At 41.2% G+C, this 24,226-nt stretch overlaps 1 protein-coding gene and 1 long non-coding RNA gene across 3 annotated transcripts in view; one reads left to right on the forward strand and one right to left on the reverse strand.

Moving 5' to 3' along the window:
* The window catches only part of LOC127008237 (uncharacterized), a 102,600-nt gene that overhangs the window by 16,698 nt on the left and 61,676 nt on the right, over positions 1-24,226 (forward strand). The window lies entirely within an intron of this gene.
* On the reverse strand, positions 11,556-13,070 carry LOC127008242 (uncharacterized). Its single transcript, XR_007760924.1, has 3 exons — positions 12,821-13,070; positions 12,359-12,686; positions 11,556-12,218 (listed from the first exon to the last, which is right to left on the reverse strand). It is a non-coding gene; the product is annotated as an uncharacterized LOC127008242 (long non-coding RNA).

A 24,226-nucleotide genomic window follows, 5' to 3' on the forward strand; every position in this document is an offset into this window, starting at 1 on the left:
TTTTCCTTCCTTCATTTCTTTTTTTCTCCTTCTATTCCTTTTTCCCGTCTCCATTCTTTTTATTTCCTTTGTTTTCCTTCCTTCATTTCTTTTTTTCTCCGTCTATTCCTTTTTCCCGTCTCCATTCTTTTTATTTCCTTTGTTTTCCTTTCTTCATTTCTTTCTTCTCTTCTTCTATTCCTTTTTCCCGTCTCTCCATTCTTTTTATTTCCTTTGTTTTCCTTCCTTCATTTCTTTTTTTCTCCTTCTATTCCTTTTTCCCGTCTCTCCATTCTTTTTATTTCCTTTGTTTTCCTTCCTTCATTTCTTTCTTCTCTCCTATTCCTTTATCCCGTCTCCATTCTTTTTATTTCCTTTGTTTTCCTTCCTTCATTTCTTTTTTTCTCCGTCTATTCCTTTTTCCCGTCTCCATTCTTTTTATTTCCTTTGTTTTCCTTCCTTCATTTCTTTCTTCTCTCCTTCTATTCCTTTTTCCCGTCTCTCCATTCTTTTTATTTCCTTTGTTTTCCTTCCTTCATTTCTTTCTTCTCTCCTTCTATTCCTTTTTCCCTTCTCTCCATTCTTTTTATTTCCTTTGTTTTCCTTCCTTCATTTCTTTTTTTCTCCTTCTATTCCTTTTTCCCGTCTCCATTCTTTTTATTTCCTTTGTTTTCCTTCCTTCATTTCTTTTTTTCTACTTCTATTACTTTTATTTCCTTTGTTTTCCTTTCTTCATTTCTTTCTTCTCTCCTTCTATTCCTTTTTCCCGTCTCTCCATTCTTTTTATTTCCTTTGTTTTCCTTTCTTCATTTCTTTCTTCTCTCCTATTCCTTTTTCCCGTCTCTCCATTCTTTTTATTTCCTTTGTTTTCCTTCCTTCATTTCTTTCTTCTCTCCTTCTATTCCTTTTTCCCGTCTCTCCATTCTTTTTATTTCCTTTGTTTTCCTTCCTTCATTTCTTTTTTTCTCCTTCTATTCCTTTATCCCGTCTCCATTCTTTTTATTTCCTTTGTTTTCCTTCCTTCATTTCTTTCTTCTCTCCTTCTATTCCTTTTTCCCGTCTCCATTCTTTTTATTTCCTTTGTTTTCCTTCCTTCATTTCTTTTTTTCTCCTTCTATTCCTTTTTCCCGTCTCTCCATTCTTTTTATTTCCTTTGTTTTCCTTCCTTCATTTCTTTCTTCTCTCCTTCTATTCCTTTTTCCCGTCTCTCCATTCTTTTTATTTCCTTTGTTTTCCTTCCTTCATTTCTTTTTTTCTTCTTCTATTCCTTTATCCCGTCTCCATTCTTTTTATTTCCTTTGTTTTCCTTTCTTCATTTCTTTCTTCTCTCCTTCTATTCCTTTTTCCCGTCTCTCCATTCTTTTTATTTCCTTTGTTTTCCTTCCTTCATTTCTTTCTTCTCTCCTTCTATTCCTTTTTCCCGTCTCCATTCTTTTTATTTCCTTTGTTTTCCTTTCTTCATTTCTTTCTTCTCTCCTTCTATTCCTTTTTCCCGTCTCCATTCTTTTTATTTCCTTTGTTTTCCTTCCTTCCTTCCTTCCTTCCTTTCTTTTTTTCTTCCCTCTTTCATCCCTTCATCTTTTTCCCTTCTCACGTCCTTGTTTTCCTTTCTTCCTTCCTTTCTTTTCTTCTTCCCTCATCCTTCCCTCCATCTTTATTTCTTCTCACGCTCTCCAAATATTTATTAAAGAACGAAATAACTATCATCATCTGCTCCTCTGTGTATGTGTGTGTGTGTGTGTGTGTGTGTGTGTGTGTGTGTGTGTGTGTGTGTGTGCCATCGCCAGCGTGGGTAATCTATTTTCACTTACTATTCGTGATTGGCAATACGATAAAAAAAAGTCATTCATCGCCAAAATCAGCAATCCGGTGTTGGTATATACGGCAAAATCATTCTACGTTATGGACCTAATCATGTATAGCGAAGGGTGGGGGAGGGTGGGGGTGGGGGGGGGGGCGAGCAGCAGGATGGGATGGGGGGGAAATAGAACGGCAGGCAAAAGTTCAATAATCTTCTATGATAAAATGATTCGCTTCTATAATCTTAAATATTGTGTGGCCCTCTTTCCATTTCTCTCCTCGGTTTTACTTTCATTTTGTCTTTCTAGGCATCTCAGGTGTTTGGGATTTGCTGAACAGGTGGCTTATGGTGTCTCAGGCTTATAGTGTCTCAGGCTTATAGTGTCTCAGGCTTATTGTGTCTCAGGTGGCGTATAGTGTCTTAGGTGGCTTATAGTGTCTCAGGCTTATAGTGTCTCAGGCTTATAGTTTTTCAGGTGGCTTATAGTGTCTCATGAGTTTGAAGGCTGCTGAAGATATTGCTTATAGTGTCTAGAATCATCCCTCTCTACCTGATTCGTCTCATAGTAATAGTAATAGTGAGGGGAAATAGGGTGTGAATAGTAGTAGTAGTAGTAGTAGTAGTTGTAATAGTAATAATAGTATGTTTTAGTGACGCAGGGAGATCCAATCGTGTTTGTATTAGTAATATTACCTTATTAGTATACAGTAATGATTGCCTAATTTAAAAAAAAACAGGTGATAATTAGTGTTGCAATCCACCTGCCAGCTGTGTATTTTACCTGTTGGCTTAATTATTGGCATACCTGAATGAAGCGAGGTAAGGGATTTTGGTATTATTATTGGGTTTTGTTACTATTATTATTATTATTATTATTATTATTATTATTATTATTATTATTATTATTATTATTATTATTATTACTACTACTATTATTATTATCTTACCTATATCAAGAGGGGGTGAGGGAAGCATTGGTATTCTTTTTCTTCTTTTCTCCTTCTTTTCTTCTTTTTCTTTTTCGTCTTCTTCTTAGCTTTATTCTTTAACATATTATCTATTTTTCTTTATTATCAGCTTCTACACCATTATCATCGTTCCCCTTCCCTTTTTCCCTTCATCCCCCCCCCCCCATACATTATCTGTTCGGGTCTATAGTGACTTGTTATACACGAGAAATACAATAAAATAGAAATAGAGAAAGAATTAAATGAAATAAACTTGAATTTGCATTGTTTTTCGCATAAGTAAAACAAAACAAAACTCAATTCTGTATACACATATCATAAGTAAAGACAAACACAAACTCACAAACAAACAAACAAAAAAAAACTCTACACTCTCCATACGTTCTAAGTCACTCTATGTTTTATGTGCAGTTGCTAAGAGAGAGTGTTGGTGGCAAGTCATCCGCGGCGGACTTCATAAAGGGTCAGTTTGTTTAATAGGATCGGATTCCCTTCCCTTCCCTCTCTCCAAATGCTCTTGTATTACAGTCACAGTATCGTCGAGTTTATTACTGTGGCTGGGTGTCTGTGTTTATTGTTGTGTACGGAGGAGGGAGAGAGAGAGAGGGAGGGAGGGAGGGAGATTGTGAATGGAAAGGAGGAAAGGTAGGATGGAAGGAAAGATAAGAGGGAGGGAGGAAGGAAAAATGAAAGGAAGGAAGTAAGGAAGAAAGGAGAGAAATTAATTAAAGTTGCGGTACTGAAAATCTGAGATACAAACTTATTCTTTTTTGCTGGCAGAAGGAAGGAAAGAGGAAGGGAGGAAGGATGAAAGAAAGAAAAAAAGGAAGGAAGGAAATAGATGAATTAAGTTACTGAGATACAAACTTATTTTTTTTTGCTGGCAGAAGGAAGGAAAGAAAGAAAGGAAGAAAGGTGGACTTAAATTTTTGAAAGACTAACTTCCTTTTATTTTCATAGTTAAAGGGTTATCCTGATGAATGACCGAATGAAAGAGAGAAAAGAAAAGAGAGGAAGGAAGGAGAAATGAGTGTTACTGGGAGACGAATTTCTTTCTTTCTTTCTTCCTTCCTTTATTTTCCTAGTCAGAAGGTTACCCCGTTGAAATATGGGAAACAGACAGACAGACAGACAGACGGGAAGAACACAGTGTTGTTGTTGTGAAACGGGGCTAATGTATGCATAGACGGCCTTGTGTGTGTGTGTGTGTGTGTGTGTGTGTGTGTGTGTGTGTGTGTGTGTGTGTGTAGCCGCAAAGCGTGTCATTAGTCGGTTCGCGAAGGGAAGTTGATTCCGGGTTCCGTCACTCACCTGTAACACTCGTGGCGCAACACAACGCAACGCAACCCAGCACCACATAACACAACACAAATACAGGGCACAAATAATATAAACGAAAGAATGAATAAATAAATAAGCCCAGCACAACACAACTCAGATGCAACACAAATACTGGACACAAAAAAAGAATATAAACGAAAGAATGAATAAATAAATAAATAAATAAATAAACTGCAACACAAAAGGAAGGGACACAACACGAAGTAGTTATACGAGAACAACAACAGACTAAACCATAAAAACAACAACAATGATAATAACAACATCAATAATATCAATAACCTCCACTGCTGATGTTACTACTACTGCTACTACTACTACTACTACTACTACTACTACTACTTTTTTTTTTACAACAAAGGAGACAGCTCAAGGGCACAAAAAAAAGGAAACAATAATAAAAAAAAGCCCGGTACTCGCTACTACAACTACTACTACTACTACTACCACTACTTTTACAACAACAACAGCACAGGAGCGGCACATACATAGATCACCAACGAACTGAACACACAAACCTTTACACTCATTAACTTTCAAATTGACCAACAGGAAAAAAAACGAGAAAAAAACAGGTATGCACAGGTAAGAGGAGGAGGAGGAGGAGGTAAGTTAATAGGATGCAGTGTAAGTAATTTGAGTCTTGAGGTGGAGAAGGAAATGAAGAAGAGGAAGAAAAAAAAAAGAAGAGGAAAAAAGTGTCTGATTTGAGGTGGAGGTGGTGAGAGTGGTGGTGAGCCAAGTGAGATCAGGTGTGTGAGGGAAGCTGCAGAGATTAGGTGAGGAAAGGTCATGCCCGGTGTGTGTGTGTGTGTGTGTGTGTGTGTGTGTGTGTGTGTGTGTGTGTGTGTGTGTGGCAATATGTTTTGGCATGCTTGCATTTTCAACCGTGTAGCAAAGGACATGACCACACACACACACACACACACACACACACACACACACACACGTATACTACACCCGGAAAAAATCTATTCAGCGCCGCAAGTTGGGTTAATCTCTAGCCAGTGTTACGCTTGAACGGCTTGCACGAGAGGGTTGGTTACTGGTCAGGCTGGGGAAAGGGGGGTGGGAGAGGGGAGTTGGGAGGAATGGAGAGAGGGAGAGGTTGGTATAAGGGGAAGGGAGGGGAGGGGTGTGTGGAATGCAGTATGAGGGTGGAATGATGGGAATGAGTGAGGGGAGAGGGTGTAAGTGAAAGGGAGTGGTTGGTATGAGGAATGGGGTGGGAGAGTGGTGGAAGGATGGAAGGGGAGGGGAGAACGTGGTATGTGTGGAAGGGAAGAAGGGGGAAGGTGAAAGGAGAAAAGGTGGAGAGGGGAGAGGGTGGAAGGGGAAGGATAAGGTTGGTTTAAGGGGAAGGAAAATGGTTTAGGAGATAGGAGTGTGGAAGGGGAAATGAGATTGGTTCAAGGGGAAGGGAATGGGGTGGAGAGGGGAGAGAGTGAGAGGGGAATTGGGAGAGGGAGAGGTTGGTGTGAGGGGAAGAAGGGAGTGTGGGGAAAAGGTGGAAGGGGAAGGGAGTGTGGGAAGAGGGGAAGAGATTGGTATTGAGGGGAAAAGCTAGGATGGGTTGGGTAGTGACTAGTGAGGGACAGGTGGGAAAAACAGGTGAGAAAAAGTTCGCATAGTTAAAATATTACTAAAAGGTGCCAGAAAATGTCCCTCTCTCACCGGCTTGAGGGAAAAACAAAGCCTTATGACCCGATATTTTTTGACCTTCATTTTTCACTTCTATTACATTTCTCTTCTTATATTCACATAGTTAAAATATTACTAAAAGGTGCCAGAAAATATGTCCCTCTCTCACCGGCTTGAGGGAAAAACAAATCCTTTAGTGACCCGATATTTTTTGACCTTCATTTTTCACTTCTATTACATTTCTCTTCTTATATTCACATAGTTAAAATATTACTAAAAGGTGCCAGAAAATATGTCCCTCTCTCACCGGCTTGAGGGAAAAACAAATCCTTAATGACCCGATATTTTTTGACCATTTTTCACGACTTCTGTTACATTTCTTTATTTCATTCCTACCGTCTTATTTTCTTTTTTTTCCTTTCTGCTTCTCTTACCTTTCCCTTTCTTTTCAACGGGGTCTATTATTTTCACAGCTGTTGTTACGTTTTCCATTCTTTTCATCTCTTTATGGTTGTTATTAGTATATTTTCCTTTTTTCGCCTATATTTTCACGGTTATTATTACATTTCCCTTCTGTCCCTTTTCCCGCCAAATTTCAAAACTCATTACATTTCCCTTCCTTTTCCCGCCTATTTTCAAGACTGTCATTGCATTTCCCTTCCCCTTTCCGCCTATTACCAAGACTGTCATTGCATTTCCCTTCCCCTTTCCGCCTATTACCAAGACTGTCATTGCATTTCCCTTCCCCTTTCCGCCTATTACCAAGACTGTCATTGCATTTCCCTTCCCCTTTCCGCCTATTTTCAAGACTGTCATTGCATTTCCCTTCCCCTTTCCGCCTATTTTCAAGACTGTCATTGCATTTCCCTTCCCCTTTCCGCCTATTTTCAAGACTGTCATTGCATTTCCCTTCCCCTTTCCGCCTATTTTCAAGACTGTCATTGCATTTCCCTTCCCCTTTCCGCCTATTTTCAAGACTGTCATTGCATTTCCCTTCCCCTTTCCGCCTATTACCAAGACTGTCATTGCATTTCCCTTCCCCTTTCCGCCTATTTTCAAGACTGTCATTGCATTTCCCTTCAGCCTATTATGAAGTCTGTCATTGCATTTCCCTTCACCTTTCCGCCTATTTTCAAGACTGTCATTGCATTTCGCCTATTTTCAAGACTGTCTTTGCTTTTCCCTTCCGCTTTCCGCCTATTACCAAGACTGACATTGCATTTCCCTTCCCCTTTCCGCCTATTACCAAGACTGACATTGCATTTCCCTTCCCCTTTCCGCCTATTACCAAGACTGTCATTGCATTTCCCTTCCTTTTCCCGCCTATTTTCAAGACTGTCATTGCATTTCCCTTCCCCTTTCCGCCTATTACCAAGACTGTCATTGCATTTCCCTTCCCCTTTCCGCCTATTTTCAAGACTGTCATTGCATTTCCCTTCCCCTTTCCGCCTATTACCAAGACTGACATTGCATTTCCCTTCCCCTTTCCGCCTATTACCAAGACTGTCATTGCATTTCCCTTCCCCTTTCCGCCTATTACCAAGACTGTCATTGCATTTCCCTTCCCCTTTCCGCCTATTACCAAGACTGTCATTGCATTTCCCTTCCCCTTTCCGCCTATTACCAAGACTGTCATTGCATTTCCCTTCCCCTTTCCGCCTATTACCAAGACTGTCATTGCATTTCCGACTGTCATTGCATTTCCTTCCTTTTCCGCCTATTACCAAGACTGTCATTGCATTTCCCTTCCCCTTTCCGCCTATTACCAAGACTGTCATTGCATTTCCCTTCCCCTTTCCGCCTATTTTCAAGACTGTCATTGCATTTCCCTTCCCCTTTCCGCCTATTACCAAGACTGTCATTGCATTTCCCTTCCCCTTTCCGCCTATTACCAAGACTGTCATTGCATTTCCCTTCCTTTTCCCGCCTATTTTCAAGACTGTCATTGCATTTCCCTTCCCCTTCTTCCCTTTCCGCCTATTTTCAAGACTGTCATTGCATTTCCCTTCCCCTTTCCGCCTATTACCAAGACTGTCATTGCATTTCCCTTCCCCTTTCCGCCTATTACCAAGACTGTCATTGCATTTCCCTTCCCCTTTCCGCCTATTACCAAGACTGTCATTGCATTTCCCTTCCCCTTTCCGCCTATTACCAAGACTGTCATTGCATTTCCCTTCCCCTTTCCGCCTATTTTCAAGACTGTCATTGCATTTCCCTTCCCCTTTCCGCCTATTTTCAAGACTGTCATTGCATTTCCCTTCCCCTTTCCGCCTATTACCAAGACTGTCATTACATTTCCCTTCCCCTTTCCGCCTATTACCAAGACTGTCATTGCATTTCCCTTCCTCTTTCCGCCTTTTAACAAGACTATCAATACACTTTCCTTATTTTTCCGCCTATTACCAAGACTGTCATTGCATTTCCCTTCCTTTTCCCGCCTATTTTCAAGACTGTCATTGCATTTCCTTCCCTTTCCGCCTATTTTTTTCAAGACTGTCATTGCATTTCCTTCCCTTTTCCGTTTATTACCAAGACTGTCATTGCATTTCCCTTCCCCTTTCCGCCTATTTTCAAGACTGTCACTGCATTTCCCTTCCCCTTTCCGCCTATTACCAAGACTGTCATTGCATTTCCCTTCCCCTTTCCGCCTATTACCAAGACTGTCATTGCATTTCCCTTCCTTTTCCCGCCTATTTTCAAGACTGTCATTGCATTTCCCTTCCCCTTTCCGCCTATTTTCAAGACTGTCATTGCATTTCCCTTCCCCTTTCCGCCTATTTTCAAGACTGTCATTGCATTTCCCTTCCCCTTTCCGCCTCTTACCAAGACTGTCATTGCATTTCCCTTCCCCTTTCCGCCTATTATCAAGACTGTCATTGCATTTCCCTTCCCCTTTCCGCCTATTACCAAGACTGTCATTGCATTTCCCTTCCTCTTTCCGCCTTTTAACAAGACTATCAATACACTTTCCTTATTTTTTTTACCTCTATTTTTCACTGCTGTTTTATACGTTTCCTATTTTCATTTCTATTTTGTACGGCAGTTATTTCTTTCCCCTCCCCTTCTTCACCATTATTTTTCTGCCATCATATTTTCCTCCTTTTTCACATCTGTTATTACATTTTCATTCTTTTTCGCGTTTATTCATCACGCCCGTCATTAAAGTTTCCCCTCTTCAACCCCTCTGTCAATACACTTTCCTTATTTTTTTTACCTCTATTTTCCACTGCTGTTTTATACGTTTCCTATTTTCATTTCTATTTTGTACAGCTGTTATGACTTTTCCCTCCCCTTCTTCACCATTATTTTTCTGCCATCATATTTTCCTCCTTTTTCACATCTGTTATTACATTTTCATTCTTTTTCGCGTTTATTCATCACGTCCGTCATTATAGTTTCCCCTTTTCATCCCCTTTATTTCACGGTTGATAGTTTGATACATTCCCCTCTTTCCACAATTATCTTTTGACGACCATCATTACATTTCCCTTCCCTTCGTTCTTTCTCATTAGCACATTTTCCCTTTTCCTTCACGTCTGTATTTCATGGTTGTTGAATATCTCCATTTTTTTTAACCTTTGTTCCTTGTACCGCCATTATTAAACTTCCCTCTCTTCCTTTTTATTGAGAGAGAGAGAGAGAGAGAGAGAGAGAGGTCAATTTCGTGTGGGTTGAGGGAGAGGTGTCTTGCTACCCTCCTATCAACTACTTTTTCTCACCCTCAGCATCACATCTTTCCACCGGGTCACCCTATCTACCCACCACCCATCTGACACACCCTTCTTCCCTCCCTCACACCTGTCACTCTATTTCACGACCTTCACCTTCGCACCCTTTCACACCCCCTCCTCTCAACCCTTTCACCCCTTTCCGTCACCAAGATACCGCCTAGTCAGCCCGAGGGTCACCAGGGCAAAGAAATATCGTCCCCGAAAGCTCCTGAAACACTCTGACTTGAACGAAACGAAGAGAAAAGGAAAAAAGAAAAGGAAAATAATGTTATATAATGGACCTGCAGCGTTATGTTCTAACGCTGGAGGACGCCGACAACGAAGGCACTTAGCTGAGAGAGAGAGAGAGAGAGAGAGAGAGAGAGAGAGAGAGAGGGGTTGGAAATAAGAATGAGAAAAAGAAAATAAGTTAGGGAGAGAGAAAGAATAAGATAAAAAAATGAGAGAGAGAGAGAGAGAGAGAGAGAGAGAGAGAGAGAGAGAGAGAGAGAGAGAGAGAGAGAGAATGAGAAAGAAAAAGAAAATAAGAGAAAGAGAGAGAAAGAAAGAGAAAAAAATAAAATGAAGAGAGAGAGAGAGAGAGAGAGAGAGAGAGAGAGAGAGAGAGAGAGAGAGAGAGAGAGAGAGAGGGGGAATAAGAATGAAAAAGAAAAAATGGAGAGAAAGAAAATGGAAGGAAAAGAAAAAATTGAGATAAAGAAAAAAAAATCCTTAGAAATAACATAGAAAAGTAGTTTAAATGTAAATAAGTAGTAAATAAAAGTAAAGTTAAATATAAAGAAGTTAATGAGAGAGAGAGAGAGAGAGAGAGAGAGCGTACAAAAATTCCTTAGAAATAATTAAAAAAAAAAAATAGTTGAAATCATAGGTTACTGAACCGAAAATGTATCAAATTACCGAAACCGCCCATGCAATCTCATCTCATCATCTCTCATCTCTTCTTACTCCACCCCACTTCAACCATCCCCATCTCCATTCCATCCCTTTCCATTCCTTTCCATCCCATCCCATCCCATTCCATTCCTTTCTTCATCCCATCCCATTCCATTCCTTTCTTGATCCCATCCCATCCCATTCCATTCCTCTCTCCATCCCATTCATTCCATTCCTTGCTTCATCCCATCCCATTCCATTCCTCTCTCCATCCCATTCATTCCATTCCTTGCTTCATCCCATCCCATTCCATTCCTCTCTCCATCCCATTCATTCCATTCCTTGCTTCATCCCATCCCATTCCATTCCTATCTCCATCCCATCCCCTTCCATTCCTTTCTCATTCCCAAGCTTCCCATCGTGTCATTCTACGAGCCGAAAGCGCACTCGTGAGAACCCGCTTAATCTCCTTTGTGAGCCTTTGTAAATATTTTTGAGTTCCGAAAGAATCCGAACATATGCCTCTAATAAGACTCCCTTGCCTTCTCACGCCCGTCCACTAAAACCAGGGAAAGGAAAAGAAAGGCAAGGGGAGGTTAGATCAGAAGGAAGGAAGGATAACAGGTAGGTAGATAGGAAAGGTAAGGTAAGATAAAGAAAAGGAAAGGAAAATAAAGAAAGGGAAAGGAAAGGCAAGGGGAGGTTAGATTAGAAGGAAGGAAGGATAACAGGTAGGTAGATAGGAAGGTAAGGTAAGGTAAAGAAAAGGAAAGGAAAATAAAGAAAGGGAAAGGAAAGGCAAGGGGAGGTTAGATCAGAAGGAAGGAAGGATGACAGGTAGCTTGATAGGAAGGTAAGTTAAGGTAAAGAAAAGGAAAGGAAAATAAAGAAAGGGAAAGGAAAGGCAAGGGGAGGTTAGATCAGAAGGAAGGAAGGATAACAGGTAGGTAGATAGGAAGGTAAGGTAAGATAAAGAAAAGGAAAGGAAAATAAAGAAAGGGAAAGGAAAGGCAAGGGGAGGTTAGATCAGAAGGAAGGAAGGATAACAGGCAGGTAGATAGGAAGGTAAGGTAAGGTATAGAAAAGGAAAGGAAAGTAATAGAAAGGGAAAGGAAAGGTAAGGGGAAGTTAGATCAGAAGGAAGGATAACAGGCAGGTAGATAGGAAGGTAAGGTAAGATAAGGTAAAGAAAAGGAAAGTAATAGAAAGGGAAAGGAAAGGTAAAGGGAAGTTAGATCAGAAGGAAGGAAGGATAATAGTAAGGTAAGGTAAAGGAAAGAAAGGAAAATAAAGGAAAGGAGGATGGTTATGAAGGAACAGAAACGAAGGAAGGACGGTGTTATGAAAGACCTTCCTACCTATATTCCTTCCTCACTAACACCCGACTAATCTCCTTTGTGGTCTTTGTAAATCGTTGTTATGAGAGCTGAAAACGTCTAATCGAGTAGCGGGCTTTTTTATTTATTTATTATTGCTTCCTTTTTTTGTGCCCTTGAGCTGTCTCCTTTGTTGTAAAAAAAAAAAAAATAATAATAACATGATCCTAATACCACTACCTTCCCCTACACGCCCCGAAACTTCCCCAAAATCACCCTTCTCACAAGTCTAGGAGGCAAGGCAAGGTGTACTAAGTCAACAAACTCCACCAGCGCCTCCCTCTGAAGAACGTTTGTTGATGCTGTCAGTGTATAGGAAACAGGAGCGAAGGGAGAGTCGTGTTGTGAGACCTTCCTTCCTTCTTTCTTTCCTTCTCTCAAGTCACCCCCCTGCTGTCCATCTTTACCTTACCTACCGCCGCTTCTGCTCATGTTGTTGTTGCTGTTGTAGTGTTAATGCTGTCAGTGTATAGGGAACAGGAGCGATGGGAGAGGCCTGTTGTGAGACCTTCCTTCCTTCTTTCTTTCTTTCTCTCAAGTCAACCCCCTGCTGTCCATCTTTAACTTACTTACCGCCGCTTCTGTTTGTTTTGTTGTTGTTTTTGTAGTATAGGGAACAGGAGCGATGGGAGAGGCCTGTTGTGAGACCCTCCTTCCTTCTTTCCCTCACTCCATCACCCCTTTGCTGTCCGTCTTTAACTTACCTACCGCCGCTTCTGTTTGTTTTGTTGTTGTTTTTGTCGTGGTGGTGATGGTGGTGAAGGAACAGAAGCAAAAGGAGAGGCGCATTATAAGACCCCTCCTTCCTTTTTTCCTTCCTTCTTTCCGTCACCTCTACCTGGCCATCCTTACCTTACCTACCCCTGCTTCTTTTGTTGTTGTTTTTGTCGTGGTGGTGAAGGAACAGAAGCGAAAGGAGAGGCGTATTATCAGACCCTTCCTTCCGTTTTTCCTTCCTTCTATCCGTCACCCCTACCTGGCCATCCTTACCTTACCTACCCCTGCTTCTTTTGTTGTTTTTGTCGTGGTGGTGAAGGAACAGAAGCGAAAGGAGAGGAGCATTATCAGACCCCTCCTTCCTTTTTCCTTCCTCCTATCCGTCACCCCTACCTGGCCATCCTTACCTTACCTACCCCTGCTTCTTTTGTTGTTGTTTTTGTCGTGTTGATGGTGGCGGAAGAAAGAAAAACAAGGGCCGCAATATTGTGAAACCAGAGATCGTTTTGTTTTGTCTCCTGCTGGTCCCCTCCTCGCTATTCTACCTCAGTCCCACCAACACCTTTTTATTGTCTCTCTCTCTGTTGTCTACTTGACCTCTCTTTTGGCTACTCTTTACTGTCAGATATCTACACCCTACATCCCAGTCCCAACACTCTCTCTCTCTCTCTCTCTCTCTCTCTCTCTCTCTCTCTCTCTCTCTCTCTCTCTCTCTCTTTTTTTACAGCTAAGGAGACAGTTCAAGGGCGTAAAGAAAAATATATATAAAAAAACCCCGCTACTTACTACTCCTGACCTCTCTTTTGGCTTCTCTTTACTGTTATCTATTATGGAAGCGGCGAGTAGCGTTTTTTTTTTTTTGGGTACTCTTTTTGTTGCCCTTGAGCCGTGTCCTTTGATGTAAAAAAACAAAACAAAACAAAAATCCTATCTCCTCCTCTCATATGCCACCTAATGCTAACACATGAGAGAGATAGATAGGTGTGTCACAGAGCAACAGGGAGGAAAGGACCCGCCTGAGCTTCCACCAGAACGATCTCCGCAATTTGGTTTCGCTATAGATAAGGTGACGGAGGACAAGGAGGAGGTGGAGGAAGAGGAGAAGAAAGGGAAGGAGGAACGGAGGGAGAGGGTGACGGAGGAGGTAGAGGAAGAGGAGGGAAGAAGGAAGAGAGAGAAAGGGTGACGGAGAACGAAGAGGAGGTAGAGGAAGAAGAGGAAAGAAGGGAAGGAGGATTGGAGAGAGAGAGAGAGAGAGAGAGAGAGAGAGAGAGAGAGAGAGAGAGAGAGAGAGAGAGAGAGAGAGAGAGAGAGAGAGAGAGAGAGAGAGAGAGAGAGAGAGAGAGAGAGAGAGAGAGAGAGAGAGAGAGATCTAAGCTTTAATCAATCTTTTCTAATGTTTTGAAAGGCTAAAGGAAATTAAGCCAGAAATAGACGTGGAGAGAGAGAGAGAGAGAGAGAGAGAGAGAGAGAGAGAGAGAGAGAGAGAGAGAGAGAGAGAGAGAGAAGGGAAGAAGGAACGGAGAGAGAGGGTGACGAAGGACAGGAGGTAGAGGAAGTGGAGGAGAGAGAGAGAGAGAGAGAGAGGAGAGAGAGAGAGAGAGAGAGAGAGAGAGAGAGAGAGAGAGAGAGAGAGGAATAAGTGTGTCCTGGAGCTAAGAGGAGCGTGAGGACGTGGGGAGAGAGATAGAGAGAGAGAGAGAGAGAGAGAGAGAGAGAGCGAGAGAGAGAGAGAGAGAGAGAGAGAGAGAGAGAGAGAGAGAGAGAGAGAGAGTAACAGTTTAAGCTGATCGATGTAGGTTTCAATCTCTATTAATGGTCATTTGGACTCCTGGTAATGGTTGACTGTTGTTCATTAGTCTCAGGTAAATAGGTAAGGTCAGGTAAGGTCAGGTAAGGGTAAGGGTAAAGTAGGTCAGAAGGAAGGAAGGAGATTGACTGGTAGGGGTAAGGTAACGTAAGGTAAAGTAAGGTTAGGTAAGGTTAGGTAAGGAAAGGTAAAGGAAGGAAAGGAAAGGAAAAGTGACAGATAGGTAGGTATGCAAGAAGATAGTTAATTAGTTGGATAGGTAAGAAGTAAGGTAAGGTAAGGAAGGAAAGAAAGGAAGGAAAGGAAGGGAAAGAAGGAAAGGAAGGAGGGGGAAAAATGTGAAAAAATGAGGGAAAAAGGAAAGAAAGGAAGGGAAAAGGAAAGAAAGGAAGGAAAAAGGAAAGAAAGGAAGGAAAAAGGAAAGAAAGGAGGGAAAAAAGGAAGGGAAAAGGAAAGAAAGGAAGTAAAAAGGAAAGAAAAGAAGGAAAAGGAAAAGAAGGAAGGTAAGAGAGAGAGAGAGAGAGAGAGAGAGAGAGAGAGAGAGAGAGAGAGAGAGAGAGAGAGAGAACCAGGCATGCGGAACAAGGTAGGTAGTTGAGTAGCCAGGTAGGTAGGAAGTGGGCGAGAGAGGTCATGTTGCTGGCTCCTGTGTTCCTCCTCCTCCTCCTCCTTATCATCTGCCATTAATCCACAGCAATACAAAGACCTTACACAGCATCTTCCACTTCTTCTGATGTTACGAGTGGAGGAGGAGGAGGAGGAGGAGGAGGAAGGGTATACGAAGGAAGGAAGGAAGAGGGGAGGACAGAGGAAGAGGAGGAGGAGGAGGAGGAAGGGTATACGAAGGAAGGAAGGAAGAGGGGAGGACAGAGGAAGAGGAGGAGGAGGAGGAGGAAGGGTATAAGAAGGAAGGAAGGAAGAGGGGAGGACGGAGGAGGAGGAGGAGGAAGGCTACACGAAGGAAGGAAGGAAGGAAGAGGGGAGGACGGAGGAGGAGGAGGAGGAAGGCTACACGAAGGAAGGAAGGAAGGAAGAGGGGAGGACGGAGGAGGAGGAGGAGGAAGAAGATAAAACGTTTCCCCACTCATTCCCCTTTTTATTCTTGCCATCCAATACAACACTTCGGTAAAAATAATAATAAAAGAAAAATGAGATAAAGTAAAATGTCAGGTTATTGGAGTGTGGAGGAAAGGGGGGAGGGGGGGGAAGGGAGTGGTGGTGGGGGGGGGAGGGGGGGGGAGTTTTAGGCTGTAGATGTCAGTTCGGTTTTGTTTTCCTCTCTCTTCTTTTTCTTTTCATATTTCCTTTTCTTTTTACCTTTTTTCATATTTCCTTTTTTTTTTCCTTTTTCTCTTTTCTTTTTATTTACTTCGTTTTTTGGTGTTGATTTTGTATTTCTTTTGTTGTTGTTGTTGTTGTTCAGTCATATATTTTTCTTTTCTTTTTTTTTCCTTTTTCTTTCCTTTTTATTTGCTTCGTTTCTTGGTGTTGATTTTGTATTTCTTTTGTTGTTGTTGTTGTTCAGTCATTTTTCTTTTTTTTCCTTTTTCTCCTTTTTATTTGCTTCGTTTTTTGGTGTTGATGTGGTATTTCTTTTGTTGTTGTTGTTGTTCAGTTATATGTTTTCTTTTTTTGGTTGTTTTCGTTTTCTTCTCGCTTTGTTTTCAGTATCTCCTTTTCTCTTAGTCTTTGCTTGTTTCCTTTCCTCTTTTCCTTTCCTTTACTTTTCCTGCTTTTGATAATTATATTCTTTCATAACTTTTAATTTAACTTCCTTCCATCCTGTTTTTTCCTTATTTCCATCTTCCTTTTCTTTCTGTTTTTCATTCCTTCCTTCCTTTTTCCTCCGTTCGTTCGTTCATTCGTTCTCTCCTTCGTTTCTTCTTTTCCTCCTTCCCTCCTTCCTTCTTTTTTTTCTTTCATTCATTTATCGTTTATCTATTTATTTTGCCTTTCCTCCTCTTCATCCGCCTCACACACACACACACACACACACACACACCACACATCAATCGGTGGTTGAGAGTGCGCTGCAAGACTTCACGGCCAAACAGGCGGCGGTTCCAGCCCCGCTCAGGCCGGATTCTTTCCGTTGACTAGGAGTGGTTACTGTCCTCCCTTGAGCAAGGGGGATGGGGTGTGTGGTGTGTGAGGTCCTGGCAGTACCCAGAGATCGACAATAATGAGCACTTGCTCACGTCGTGAGGATGCCTGCTTGTGAAAGAAAGTCCAATTCGTGATCAGGCCGTGGTGAATCACACACACACACACACACACACACACACACACACACACAGAATATATCTTATATATACATCTTCATTTGATTGCTTTCCCTTGTTTGTTTATATTTACTCATATTTATTTGGCACTCTTCAGCCCTCTTAAAAATGGTACTAACCGAAGTCTTTGTGTTCTCAATTGGGTACATTTTGTGTCGTGTGTGTTGAGTGTGCGGCATTTGGGTACATTTGGGGTCGTGTTGGGTTGTGCGTGCAAACTCGTCTCGACTAAGCGTGCGTGTGGGTGCGGGTGCTTGCCTACGGGCGTGCTTGCGTGTGTGTAGGCGTCACCACACACACACACACACACACACACACACACACACACACACACACACACACTTGTAGCACAGGTCAGGTTTTCGATGAGTAAGATTTAGCTTTGGGTGAACGATCGTGGCTCTCTACACGTTTAATAAAAGTTCTATATTCAAAGTTTTAATTGTCCGTATCTTGCGTTCATTGTGTCTCGTTTAGCTGCAGTGTTTTCCTTACCGTTCAATGTCTGTCTAGGGTTCAATGTTTGGGTATGTAGAGCGTTCAGAGTGTAGCGTTCATTGTATGTGTTAGAAAGCATTTAGCAATTTTAAGAGAGACTAAAAAGTGCTATATAAATAAGTATAAATATAAACAAACAAGGGAATGCAATCAGCCACTCTTTACTTTTGTCTATTAAGGGAGCTCTTTTTGTTGCCCTTGAGCCGTCTCCTTTGCTGTAAAAAAAAAAAAAAAAAAAACCGTTTCATGTCTATTGCTGTGTTTATCCTGTGATCAATCTAGCGTTCAGTTTAACCTTCGACTTATCTAACGTTCTGTGTCTAGCGTTCAATTTTTAGCCAGCGTTCAGTTTAGCGTTCAACTTTAATATCCAGTGCTCAATCTGTCGTTCATCTCTTATCAAGCGTACAGTGAATATCCAGTGTTCAATCTGTCGTTCATCTCTTATCAAGCATACAGTGACGAGCGTTCAGTTTAGCGTTCAACTTTAATATCCAGTGTTCAATCTGTCGTTCATCTCTTATCAAGCGTACAGTGACGAGCGTGCAGTTTAGCGTCCAGTGTCTAGTCCAGCGTTCATTTTCTATAACCCACTTTCACTGTTCTTTGTTTAGCTTCCGCTGTCTCCGTAGCTTCCAGAGGCGGCTTGTGTTTACCTCTGATCCACTTTACTATTTATTTTGCTTTTCTTTCTTTCTTTCTTCCTTTGGTCTTTTGCCTTTTGTATTATTAACGTTCATCCATTTATTATGTTTTCTTTCTTTCTTTCTTTCTTTCTTTATTCTATTTCCCTTTCTTACTTTCTATCTTTCTTTTATTTGATGTATTGCCCTATATATTATTAGTGTTCATCCATTTATTATACGTTTTCTTTCTTTCTTTCTTTTATTGCCCTTTGTATTATTAGTTTTGATAATTTATTGTTTTCTTTCTTTCCTTCTCTTCTTTCTCTTCTTTCTTTGATCCATTGCCCTTTGTATTATTAGCGTTGAATCCATTTATTACTTGTTTTCTTCCTTTCTTTTATTTTTCTTTCTTTCTTTCTTTTATTTGATCTATTGTCCTTTGTATTATAGCTTTTGTATTGAGCTTAAGTATATGTTTGATCAAGCGTTCGGCGTCTCTGTTTAAAGCTGAGTGGTGTTGTATTCATCAGAGAGAGAGAGAGAGAGAGAGAGAGAGAGATATCAGGTGAAGTCTAATGTTTTTCCTCGTCCGTCCGTCAACGCGAGAGACGAGAAAAAGAGAGAAAAAAGAAAAAAAAAACGGTTGAGCTGGCGGCGTGCAGTGGTGCCGAGTGAGAGAGAGAGAGAGGTAATGCGTGTATCTCCGTAGCATTTTTCGTGTAAGCCATTAGAGAGAGAGAGAGAGAGAGAAGGGGGGGTGGAGGTAACGCGTGCGTCTGTGTAGCATTTTTTCGTATATGTCATGAGAGAGAGAGAGAGAGAGAGAGAGAGAGAGAGAGAGAGAGAGAGAGAGAGAGAGAGAGAGGGGGGGGGGAGGGGGGGGGCCTAGGACATGCGCCACATCAAACCCTGAGTAAGACGAACAGCTGTCTCACACACACACACACACACACACACACACACACACACACACACACACACACACACACACACACACACACACACACACGAGGTCGCTGTCTTGTCAGGTAATTGTTGTGTTTAGTTATTCAGCTCAGTCAAATTTCATTCATTCAGTCATTCATTTATTCAGTCAGTTGTCAGTTAATCAGTCATTCAGTAACTCAACCAACCAGTCAGTCAGTTACTCAGCCAACAAGCTAGTCAATCAGTCACTCAGTTAATCAATCAGTCAGTCAGTCATTCAGTCAATCAATTGGTATGTCAGTCAGTCAGTCACTCAGTCAGTAAGTTAGTCAATTATCCAGTCAGTCAATTTAGCATTAGTTAGGCAGCTAGTCAATTAGTTAGTCAGTCAGTCTATCCGTCCGTCCGTTAGTCAATCAGTCAGTCAGTCAGTCAATCTAGTCTTACAGTTAGTCAGCCAGTCGCCATTCAACCTTTCAGTCAATCAGTCAGTTATTCAACCAACCAGTCAGTAAACTAATCTATCAGTCATTCAGTCAGTTAGTTAACCAATCATACAGTCTTACACTTAGCCAGCCAGTCATCAGTCACCCTCTCAGTCAATCAGTCAGTCACTTAGTCAACACCTGTCAGTCAGCCATCCAGCCAGTCAGTCAGTCAGTTAGTTAACCAATCATACAGTCTTACACTTAGCCAGCCAGTCATCAGTCACCCTCTCAGTCAATCAGTCAGTCACTTAGTCAACACCTGTCAGTCAGCCATCCATCCAGTCAGTCAGTCAGTCACCTCACCTGGCAGCACTCGTAAACAAGGTGGGCTCAGGTAACTTTGATTAGCACACTCACTTGGACACATGCAGCCTCTCCCTTCCTGTCTCCCCTCCCTCTCTCCCTTCCCTCCTCCACCCCCTTATCTCCCCCCCTTTCCCCCTGCATCCTCTTCCTTCACTTCAGTTCCCTTCTGCCTCTCCTTTCTTCCCTCCCTATCTTCCTTTGCCTTCTCCCTTCTGGTTCCTTCACTTCATTCATTCCCTTCTGCCTCTCCTTTCTTTCCTCCTCTATCTTCCTTTGCCTTCTCCCTTTCCTTCTTCTTTCTCCTCACTTCCTTCATCCCATTCTCCCTTCCTTCCCCTGTATCATTTTCCTTCTTCCTTCACTTCATTCATTCTTCTTCCTTCTCTATCAGTTTGCCTTCGTTCCTCTCCTTCCTTCACTTGCCTCCTCCTCCTTCTCCTCTCCTTCCTTCATCCCGTTCTGTCTCTTCTTTCCTTCCCTTTCTTCCTTTGCCTTCCTTTACTATCCTCATTTTTTATTTCCCTTCCTTTTCCCTCTCTTCTCCCTTCTATACTCCACTTTTTTTTCCCTCTACCTCCTTTCATTTGCCTCTTCCCCTTCATTTCCTCCTCTATATCTTCTCTCCTTCCTCCTCCTCCTCTTCCTTCCTTTATGCCGTTTTCCTTTCCCTCCATCTCTCTACTTCCTTCCTCCACTTCCTCTATTTTTTCTCTCAACCTTTCATTCTTTTCCTCTCCACTTCCTCCTCCTCCTCCTCCTCCTTATCTCTGTGTCCTCTACTTCCCCTTTCCTTTCTTAATCATTTCCTTTCCCTCCATCCACCTACTTCCTTCCTCCACTTCATCTCATTTCAGTATTTCTTGACCCGAGTGCCGAAACAGATTTTAGGGCCAGCTCGTAATGGCTCGAGGAAGATTGACTCTCCGTTGCCCGCTGCCAATGTATTCCCCATTTTTTCTCGTCTGTGTGATTGGATTTGCATACCTGGATTTGCATACTAATGATTGCTGCCTGTCGAGTGTTATAAGTTGCCCTTTTAACCTTATCGAACTATAACTCAAACAGGCAGTCGTTATGTATGTGTGTGTGTGTGTGTTTGTGTGTACTCAGTAAGTTCATATATACTTCCATTGTAGGGAGACTTTCTATCTAGTTAATTGAGGTCCTTCTGTGTTGATTTTTGCTGTAAGTTCCTTTTCCTCCCTTCAATGCCTCCTTTTTTTTCCTTCCTCTTTTCCCTCTACTTCCTTTCGTCATTTCCTCCTTTATCTTCTTTACTTCTTTTACACTTGTTTAATTTTTGCTGTAAGTTGCTTTTCTTCCCTTCCATGTCTCCTTTCTTCCCCTCTACCTCCCTTCATTTGCCTCTTCCCTTTCGTCATTTCCTCCCTTATCTTTACTTCTTTTACTCTTGTTTGAATTTTTGCCATAAGTTGCTGCCTGCCGCGTGTATGAAGATAACTGTTTGGGTTTTCGTTAGGTTAGGTTAGGTTAGGTTAGGTTAGGTTAGGTTAGGTTAGGTTAAGTGTAGAGTCTCTTCAACCTGCAGTATAGACTCAAGAAATTTAGGTCGGTATTATAAGAGACTTTCACATCTCACATCAGCTAGTTCTAAATGTCCAAGAGGGGATCATTCGGGTTCTAATGAGTGTTTCTTTAGGTTCATGGTACAGAAGAAGAGTCAGACTACCACCAGGGTCATTAAACTACTCCTGGAAATGCCCAAAACTCTTACGAAAGCCCTGTCAAATATGTGAACTTGGACGACAAAATGTTCAGTAATACGGCCCTTAGTAAGGTCGATATTAAATGACATCTTGGCATCTCACATTACCTATTTCTAAAGGTCAAAGAGAGGGTCAATCCGGTTGTAATGAGTGTTTCTTTAGGTTCACGGCACAGAGGAAGAGTCAAACTACCACCAGGGCCATAAAACTACTCCTGGAAATGTCCCAAACTGCTATGAAAACCTTGTCAAATATGTGTTCTTACTCTTAGACGACAAAATGTTTAGTAATACGGGCCTTAGGTTGGTATTGTCAGATGCTCCCACCCCTCATACCAACTATTTCTAAAGGTCAAAAAGGAGGTTAATAGAGTTCTAATGAGTGTTCTTTTAGGTTCACGGTACAGAAGAAGGGTCAGACTACCACCAGGGTCATAAAAGCACCCCTGGAAATGCCCTAAACTCCAACGAAAGACTAGTAAATTACGTGTTCTTGGGCGCAGAAATGTTTAAAAATATGGCCCTAAGTCTGCTGCAGGTCCCTGGTTCCGTCTGAGGGTGCCGCAGACCGTGGGGCGCCCTATAGAGAGAGTCCTTTGTCGTGCAGTGGACTAGTAATGACTGAAGAAGGTAATGATGGCGATATCTTCCATCCATAATATCTCTTTAGAAAACGAACAAAAGAAATCATCAGACAACAGTTTTTTTTTAATTCACATCATGAAGCTGTAGCAAATTTCTTTGTCGCCAAATTATATAGTGAGTGCCGAGTAAGCGGAGCGTGATGCAAGGAGTGCTGAGGTGGCTGTATTACTTCTTTTTTTTTTTTTACAGCCGTGGAAGCAACTCAAGGGCAACATAAACAGAATACAGGAAATGCTTGCTTGGCGCCGTTCCAGGAAAATAAGTTAGTACGAGAGGTCAGAAACAAACAGAAAATAGAAAATAGAATAAAATAGAAAGAAATAGAAATAGAAAGAAATAGAAAGACGCTGTTCCACGAAAATAAGTCAGTAGCTACGAGAGGTCAGAAACAAACAGAAAACAGAAAAAGCTTGCTAGGCGCTGTTCCACGAAAAAAAATATATCAGCTCGAGAGGTCAAAAGAGAGGGTCAGTTTCGGTTGGACATGTGCCTCGATACCTGAGTGATGCCGCGCTGACCTGAGGAAAACATGTATTTACGAGGTGCTTCTGGGTACTGTGGGTACTACTGAGGCTTGCAGCGGGCACCCTCACGCCGCGCATTCCATAATAGGCCGAACCACAGGAGTTTGTTAAGTCCACGCCAGAAGATCCTCATTGATGTACTGAAGCGGTGGAGTCAGACCGGTTGTTGTTGTTGTTGTTGTTGTTGGAGGTGGGGGTGGTAGTGGTGGTGGTGGTGCTCTTTTTGGTATCTTTGAGGCATCATTACCAGTTTTTATTATTATTATTATTATTATTATTATTATTATTATTATTATTATTATTATTATTATTATTATTATTACTCTTGTATATATGAGTGATGAGTGTGAAAAAGTGTGGCCTCTGTGTGTGTGTGTGTGTGTGTGTGTGTGTGCCCGGAAAATAATGTGTATATACCTGGCTTTTTTTGGGGTGACTCACCGAAATTGACTTACCTGGCTTGAAGCAATTTTTACCCCGCTTTCCCTTTTTTGGCCGCGGAGAAATCTAACTCGACTAGATTATAATGAAAAAGAAAAAGAAAAAAAGCTAAACCGTTTATGCTTTACATGTTTTTTTCTTTTTTTTTTGTGTGTGTGTTTGTGATGGATAATTTTACGTAGACGAGATTAAAAGTAAACAAAATATATGGCGTTTGATTTTGGGGGAGCGACAAGCAAAGAAATAAATAGACTAGACAAGTGATGAAACTGTTTATAATAATGATGAATTGATTTAAATACTTCAGTTTGTGTGTGACTTTGAAGGGAATAACAAAAGTAGAGAAGATTTATTGCGTTTAATGTTAGGGAGTGACTTGACTAATGAGGAAGGAATATTAACACCTCCGTCTTTCTGTGAATTAAAAATGAGCAGCAGAACTAAACAAAATATATGTCTTTCAAGTTTAAGGGAGTAAAAAGGTCAAGTTGGGGGCATACGCTATAGCTGCGCGTGGCCTCGGTGCTCATCTCCGTCGCATTGGGGAGTGACTTACAAAAAAAAAAAAAAGAAGACTGACTAAACTATTTTAATATACCGCATTTTTTGTGACTTTGAAATGAAAACAACAGACCCAAGAAGGAAAATTTGTAGCCTTGTTTTAATTTCTTTGTCATGAAAAAATAATAAATTAACTCACTACGACTTCGAAATAAATATAACAGACCCACAGACCGAAATATATAACGTTGACATTTAATTTTATCTTGACGAAATTAAATTCACTCACTACGTGTTCGAAATAAGATAAAAAAAAAAAAAAAAACCCTCACAGACACAAGAAAAACAGACTCAGGAAGCGAAATATATAACTTTGATAATTAATTTTGCTTTGAGATGGAAAATTCAAATCACTCTACACGTCTTCGAAATAAAAACAACAACAACAACAATAACAAAGGTCAACAGACTCAAGAAGCGCAGTATACAAGAGCTATCATTTTTTCTTCCTCTTTTGGCACAGAGAAACAGAAGCACTCACTAGACAAAAGTCGTGAAATATATTGCATGTTTTATTTCTTTTTGACAGGAATAAGAAAAAAAATAGACCTAAGGAGTGAAACATATAGCTTGCTTTTTTCTTCTTCTTTTGGCGCAGAGGAAATCAGAAACACTCACTAGACCCAAGAAGCGAAATAGGTATGTAGGTCTTATTTCTCTTTGGCAGGTCTAAAAAAAAAATATATATATGATAGACTAGAGGAGCGAAGTATACCCCCTTCTTTTTTATTTTCCTTCTTTTGGCACAGCGGGAATCAGAAACACTCACTAGACCCAAGAAGCGAAATAGGTATGTAGGTCTTATTTCTCTTTGGCAGGTCTAAAAAAAATATATATATATAATAGACTAGAGGAGCGAAATATACCCCCTTCTTTTTTTTTTTCCTTCTTTTGGCACAGCGGGAATCAGAAACACTCACTAGACCCAAGAAGCGAAATAGGTATGTAGGTCTTATTTCTCTTTG

The sequence above is a fragment of the Eriocheir sinensis genome, chromosome 37 (assembly GCF_024679095.1).
Source record: "Eriocheir sinensis breed Jianghai 21 chromosome 37, ASM2467909v1, whole genome shotgun sequence".
NCBI classification, from domain to species: domain Eukaryota; kingdom Metazoa; phylum Arthropoda; class Malacostraca; order Decapoda; family Varunidae; genus Eriocheir; species Eriocheir sinensis.